Source organism: Sesamum indicum, linkage group LG12 (assembly GCF_026168435.1).
Source record: "Sesamum indicum cultivar Baizhima isolate 11 linkage group LG12, ASM2616843v1, whole genome shotgun sequence".
Lineage (NCBI taxonomy): Eukaryota > Viridiplantae > Streptophyta > Magnoliopsida > Lamiales > Pedaliaceae > Sesamum > Sesamum indicum.
Genome location: NC_142668.1, coordinates 4,440,001 through 4,447,500, shown reverse-complemented (window position 1 = coordinate 4,447,500; position 7,500 = coordinate 4,440,001). Strand labels below are relative to the sequence as shown.

Below are 7,500 nucleotides of genomic sequence, written 5' to 3'. Positions count from 1 at the left end.
TCCAGGGGACTTGGGCCCGGTCCGCCGTTGAGGACGCTTCTCCAGACTACAATTCGGACAGCGAAGCAGCCCGATTCTCAAGTTGGGCTATTCCCAGTTCGCTTGTCGTTACTAGGGGAATCCTTATAAGTTTCTTTTCCTCCGCTTATTGATATGCTTAAACTCAGCGGGTGATCCCGCCTGACCTGGGTTCGCGGTCGGAGGCGCTGGCGCCTTTGGGTCCAATGTGATGCCCGAGCGGACGACTCCGAGCGCGGCACGACAGCATGCGAGTTGAGGGTTCAATCACCACTGATCGTGACGAAGTGTCGCGCACGGGAGGCCAATGTCCACCCCCTACGCGATTGGCGGGGTGGCAACGCGATGCGTGACGCCCATCAAACGTGCCCTGGCCTAATGGCTTCAGGCGTAACTTGCGTTCAAAGACTCAATGGTTCACAGGATTCTGCAATTCACACCAAGTATCACATTTCGCTACGTTCTTCATCGATGCGCGAGTCGAGAGTCGTTTTGACATTTAAGAGGCATCCCCTCGGATGGGGGCATCTTGTGGCGGACGCTTCGTTAAGTTTTTCTTGGCGCGTACCGCGCTGGGGGGTCGTTAGCCCACACGACGAGCGCGTTCGCACGCGCTGGCGGGAGAGGGGACCGATCGGGGGTGTTCGCCCCGCACCCAGGCCCCGATTTGGTTGATAACGTGTTTGCGTTCTGCTTTTGCAAGTTTCGACAATGATCCTTCCGCAGGTTCACCTACGCAAACCTTGTTACGACTTCTCCTTCCTCTAAATGATAAGGTTCAGTGGACTTCTCACGACATTGCGGCAATGAACCGGCGGTGTGTACAAAGGGCAGGCACGTAGTCAACGCGAGCTGATGAGTCGCGCTTACTAGGAATTCCTCGTTGAAGACTCACAATTGCAATGATCTATCCCCATCACGATGAAATTTCAAAGATTACCCCGGCCTGTCGGCCAAGGCTATAGACTCGTTGAATACATCAGTGTAGCGCGCGTGCGGTCTAGAACATCTAAGGGCATCACAAACCTGTTATTGCCTCAAACTTCCGCGTCCTAAAAGGCCGTAGTCCCTCTAAGAAGCTGCCCGCGGAGGGATACCTCCGCATAACTAGTTAGCAGGTTGAGGTCTCGTTCGTTAACGGAATTAACCAGACAAATCGCTCCACCAACTAAGAGCGGCCATGCACCACCACCCATAGAATCAAGAAAGAGTTCTCAGTCTGTCAATCCTTACTATGTCTGGACCTGGTAAGTTTCCCCGAGTTGAGTCAAATTAAGCTGCAGACTCCACTCCTGGTCGTGCCCTTCCATCAATTCCTTTAAGTTTCAACCTTGCGACCATACTCTCCCTAGAACCCAAAGACTTTGATTTCTCATAAGGTGCCGGCGGTGTCCTAAAAGCAACATCCGTTGATCCCTGGTCGGCATCGTTTATGGTTGAGACTAGGACGGTATCTGATCATCTTCGAGATGCCAACTTTCGTTCTTGATTAATGGAAACATCCTTGGCAAAAGCTTTCGCAGTTGTTCGTCTTTCATAAATCTAAGAATTTCACCTCTGACTATGAAATACGAATGCCCCCGACTGTCCCTGTTAATCATTACTCCGACCACGAAGGCCAACGTAATAGGACCGAAATCCTATAATATTATCCCATGCTAATGTGTACAGAGCGTAGGCTTGCTTTGAGCACTCTAATTTCTTCAAAGTAACAGCACCGGAGCGACGACCCGGCCAGTTAAGACCAGGAGCGCATCGCTGGCAGAAGGGACGAGACAACCGGTGCACACCAGAGGCGGACCAGCCGGCCCAACCTAAGGTCCAACTCGAGCTTTTTAACTGCAACAACTTAAATATACCCTATTGGAGATGGAATTACCGCGGCTAATGGCACTAGACTTTTTTTTTCTTTTTTTGGGCAAAAGCGACCTGTGCCTAAGCGGGGGGTTTGGCGGACCCCAACCTGTTTATTACCTCAAAAAAATTATAGAGTGTACAATTCAAAAACAGTAAATGAGGAGTACTTACTCCCTTTAAAATCAAAGTAATTCTAATCTATGTGCAAAATCAATGATGATCAAAATCTACCGATTCTAACTTGCTGAGTAATGCCCCTGCCAATCTCTTCTGAATGCCCGACCAAAAATCAATCTCAAAGCATCACTCAAGCTCACCGGTGAAGGTAGGGAGTGCCCAATTTATCCAGTCTGATAATGCCTCGTAGCACTCCCGTAATGTCCTCCTGATATATAACTCGAGTCAATTGTCGAGACGCGGTGTCCTTCGCAAGATAATCAGCCGCTCCATTAGCCTCTGGAAAAATATATCGTACATCTGATCCTAATTCCAATTAGAGCTGCAAAATGCGCATGATCAAATGTTGCACCTCCCACATCCCAGATACTCGTGACTGTAAGAGCTGGAGAACTACAGTGGCATCCACCCAACACCTATGGGTGCTAAACCGTGTGCTCTAGCTAGCTCTAGACCACGCCAAACAGCAGTAAGTTCTGAAACCACACTAGTGGTCGTACCCAAAGCAAACTGGTATGCTAGATGCACCTGTCCAATTTCATCCCGAATAACACCTGCCGCTGCTGCTGGCCCGGGGTTCCCGAGCGAAAACCCATCCAAATTCAACTTAAACCACGCTGGAGTGGGGGTACTCCAACGCACCACTCTGGGTGCCCGAGGTACCATCGTCCTGAAGCAGAAACCCATAGTCAACGCCCGGTGCAAGTCCCCTTTCCACTATATGCTCATCATGACCCGTGCGGCATATAGTGTGCGAAGCTGGCGGTGAACCTCCAATATGATTCCCGTTGTCGTAAAATGTACCCCCTGATACTTTGCAGCATTCCGTTGCGTCCAAGTAAACCATAGAATCAAAAATTGTATCAAAGTGCGAATGTGCAAATCTGAGTGAAATGGGGTGGAGTATCGTCAGAAGTGCACCATAAGACGCAGGTTCCCCGTTTCACAAAGCTGAAGCCCAAAGACATTAGCAAAGTGCAGCCACAACTCTCGAACTACTGCCCCTTCAACACATAGATGAGAGATGCCCTCCTCTGCATCACAACATTGGCATTTTGATGGGAAACTAAATCCCTTTCGCTTCATGCGTTCATCCACAGGGATCCAATCCTGGAAAAGTCTCCATAAGAAGACAGACACCGTTGGCCGCAAAGAACGGTGCCATCTATCTGTAAAAACTTGCCACCGAGGAGATACCACTCGAATGGCCTCCCATGTCGATATCGTGGAAAACATCCCATTACTCACCGCGGTCCACATAATTTTGTCCCGTTGTCCCACTGCAATAGGAATTTGGCAGATAACATGTGCAATATGTGGCAGGACTATCCTGAAGATTCTTGGGACATTCCATTCTCCCTCATGCCAATAATAGCATATTGGCTCCATAGTGTCGGGGCCCCGTGAACTAGCTGGGCTAAAGGCTTCTCACCAAACCAATTATCATGCCAAAAAGACACTGCGCCCTGGCCCAAAGTCCAAAATATTAGAGGTACTGCCACATCCCTGATGCGACACAGACGATGCCAAACAGAGGAATGATTGCGATTATACGGCACATGAGTAGGATGACGGGTCCTACAATATCGATCATGCAAGAACTCCGACCATAAGGATGATTTCTGCCTAAATCACCACCTGAGCTTCATGAAAAAAGTCCGAACATACTCCGCCAAACTCCAAACACCCAAACCACCTTCTGCTACTGGGCTACACATCTTATCCTATGAAGACCAATGGATATGCCGACGGCCATTATACGAGCCCCAAAAGTAAAACAATTGAATATGCGCTCAATAGTTATTAATACAGATTTAGGTGAGTGAACTACTTGAAGTAAATGTAAAGGCGTAGCCTGCAACACACTTCGAATCAAGGCCAGCCTCCCTCCGTGGGATAGATTCATCATCGCCCACCCCTGTAGCATGTCATGTGACCTGGAGATGAGCGAATCAAATAGACATACCTTCTGATTGCCCCTGTACAAAGGGACTCCCAAGTATGTGACTGGGAGATATTTCAACTAGTAACCCATAACGTGTTGTACCTCTTGCAACTGTGACGACAGCACCTGCCGGCTCAGAATAAAAGAAGTCTTTTCGCTATTTATCCGTTGTCCCGACACTCGCTCATATGCATGGAGAAAATCACGGTGCAATGCCATGTGCTGCCTACAGATGTTACTAAAGATCATCATATCATCAGCATATGCTAGCACCACACTTTTCTTTTTTCTACGAAAGTCGCCTGTGCCTAGACGGGGGGTTTGGCGGACCCTTACCTGTTTATTATCTCAATAAAAATTATAAGGTGTACAATTCGAAAACAGTAAATGAGGAGTACTTACTCCCTTTAAAGTAAAAGAAATTCTAATCTATGTGCAAAGTCTGTACAAGTCTAGAAAAACAAATAGAATTTGATCTATAGACATGCTCATCCCTTTTATACAGTGGTCTGACTTGTTGCATAATGCCCCCGCCAATCTCTCCCCCAACGCCCGATAGAAAATCAATCTCAAAGCATCACTAAAGCTTACCGGCGAAGGTGGGGTGTACCCAGTTTATCCAGTCTGATGATGCCTAGCAATACTCCCGTAATGTCCTCCTTATACATAACCCGAGTCAATTGTCGAGACGCGGCTTCCTTCGTAAGGCTAGCCCTCCAATGGATCCTCGTTAAGGGATTTAGATTATAGTCATTCAAATTACTAGACTCGTAGAGCCCGGTATTGTTATTTATTGACACTACCTCCTCGTGTCAGGATTGGGTAATTTGCGCGCCTGCTGCCTTGCTTAGATGTGGTAGCCGTTTCTCACGCTCCCTCTCCGGAATCGAACCCTAATTATCCGTCAGTCGTCACCACCATAGTAGGCCACTATCCTACCATCGAAAGTTGATAGGGAAGAAATTTGAATGATGCGTCGCCGGCACGAGGGCTGTGCGATCCGTCGAGTTATCATGAATCATCGCAGCAACGGACATAGCCCGTTCGACCTTTTATCTAATAAATGCATCCCTTCCAGAAGTCGGGGTTTGTTGCACGTATTAGCTCTAGAATTACTACACTTATCTGGGTAGCAGGTACCATCAAAAAAACTATAACTGATTTAATGACCCAATCGCAGTTTCACAATCGAAATTAGTTCATACTTACACATGCATAGCTTAATCTTTGAGACAAACATATGACTACTGGCAGGATCAACCAGGTAGCATTCCTCACCGACTCCGCCGCCCGCATGGAACGACCCCAAAACGATGGTGGGCGTCGTTCGCACGAAGCGCAGAACGCTTGCTTTCGGGGTAAATAGAGGCCGAGGTCCACGTACCTACCGTGTGATCCGCATCTAAGAGATCGGGCGAAGACGTAATGGGCCAACGACCCTGGCACGTGCGTGGGACGTGGGACACAGCGTGCGCCTCGAGGTCCACCCCGCATCGCGGACCCAAGGGGTGCAGCGCAGAGCGAAAGCGGGACGTTCGAGACAATAGAATGCCTTCACGATAGGTATGCAGCACAGGAAATCGACTGCGGCCAAGGCAGGAGCGCGCTTGGGCCGACGATTAAAGCAGCTTGCGGGGGATGTTGTAGCTGCCCAAGCAGGGATCTAATATGCCCACACACGCCAATCACCACTCACGCGCCCATTACGTACGTAATGCCCGAGCACACAAGCTAACGCACACCATCCCACGATACATTCAAGCATCGCGGCAGGCAAACGGCAGCAAGCATGCCTAGATAGGCACGAATATTAGGGACGAAACATGAGTTGGGAACCGAGGAGCTAAAACCTAGGGACTGGAATGGCTTGCTTGTGCGGGCCATCGTCGGCTGCCCCCCGACGGCTCCACTTTCACAGGCGACGGGCTACTAGCAAGCGCACCCAAAAGCATACCCCAGCTCCCGAGCGGGAGCCTTTCATTTCGGGATTGTCAACGTTAGCCAGCCACATGCTACTGATTTTTGGGGCCGCGGGCAACAGATGACGACAAGCACACCCAAGCTGTGTTGGTGCCACCGGGAGCCGAAGGGCGGGGGTGCCAGCCGTCGCGGGCCGCCCTTCACGCCTCCATTTTCGCATGCAATGGGCTACTGGCAAGCGCACCCAAAAGCATACCCCAGCTCCCGAGTGGGAGCCTTGCATGCCGGGATTGCCAACGTTTGCCCACCACAAGCTACTAATTTCAGCGTCGCAAGCCACAAGCGGCGACAAGCACCCCCGACCGTCGGATCCCGACGCCACCCACATCGGTCCGCTTACGCGAGGGGAGGGCAACAAGCATAAGCGGACCGACCAACCTTGCTTGGACGGAGCTCGTGTTGGCCATGTTTTAGCAAATCGCATTCGAAGCTCGCCCCCCGACGGTTTGCCGTTGCGGACGTGATGTCATTCGTCGCACACGATGCGAATGGGCATCGGCCGCTCGCAACACCGTAGACCCCCGCTCAAGCGCCCCGCCGGAAAAGCTCGTCAGACTCTCGCCGCCAAAACAAGGCCAACACAAGCCACGCCCAAGCCATGAGGGCGGCCGAGGCTTGGGGGCTGCGAGGGGGCGCCTTGCCCCTACCCGCCCCCAGCGCCCAGACCCCCCTCAAGCACCCTCATCCCCCTATAATAGGCTTTAAAAAAAAAGCCTTGTGACAAGACTAGACACTAAAAAGACTGAGGAAGGCACTTTTTTGCCATTTTTGAAGCATTTTAGCATATTTTTGTATCAAAATTTGCATGTCACCTCAAAATCACATGATTAATTTATTTTTATTTAAATAATTTATTTTTGAGTTATGAAAATATTTATTTAATAATTTTAATTATTAAAAAACTAATAAATAAAAGGAAAAAATGGAAAAAAATATGAAGACACATTGGACAAGTGAGAGAAATATGTGGAATAATATTTTTATTTTTTATGAACGTATTTGTATCGCGAAATATTTACTTTATTATCGATCGCTCATATTATGCGTCCCAAAAGTATGAAAAAGCATCGCAAAAAATTGGAGGGTTCACTTTCAAATCCCTTGTTTTTCAACAAAAACATTATGTATACATGAGCATTGCGTCTTCATGAGCACTTCCGTACGAGTTATCAGATGAAGCAACATCGATATTTTTTGGGAATGCCCTGTCAATTGTCTTCCCACAATCATCAAAATCGGACAAACAAGCTCCGGGATGTTCCGAGACCTGATAAATAAGTCGTGGGCAAGATGACTTTACATTCTAATGTCATCATTGGGATGAGTGCTGCAAACGTTTTCGAAAAACGGCGTGATGGAAGAAGACGGCCACGAGAGCAGTGCCGGACGGCAGTAGACACCCCAACGCTCACTGGCCGACGGCAGCAAAAGGTGCAGGCAGCCCCTGCCAACGTGCGCGCGTGAAGGCGAACGGCAACAGATGGTGTGGACAGCCCCTACCGACGTACGTGCGTGCAGGCGGA

At 49.3% G+C, this 7,500-nt stretch overlaps 5 pseudogenes; 2 read left to right on the top strand and 3 right to left on the bottom strand.

Moving 5' to 3' along the window:
• LOC148784668 (25S ribosomal RNA) overlaps positions 1–194 on the bottom strand; it is a 3,131-nt pseudogene extending 2,937 nt beyond the window's left edge.
• LOC148784666 (uncharacterized) overlaps positions 1–693 on the top strand; it is a 1,675-nt pseudogene extending 982 nt beyond the window's left edge.
• LOC148784667 (5.8S ribosomal RNA) lies at positions 369–517 on the bottom strand (annotated as a pseudogene).
• Positions 694–727: 34 nt separating the features above from the next.
• On the bottom strand, positions 728–2,030 carry LOC148784665 (18S ribosomal RNA; annotated as a pseudogene).
• LOC148784664 (uncharacterized) lies at positions 825–4,898 on the top strand (annotated as a pseudogene).
• Positions 4,899–7,500: the final 2,602 nt, after the last annotated feature.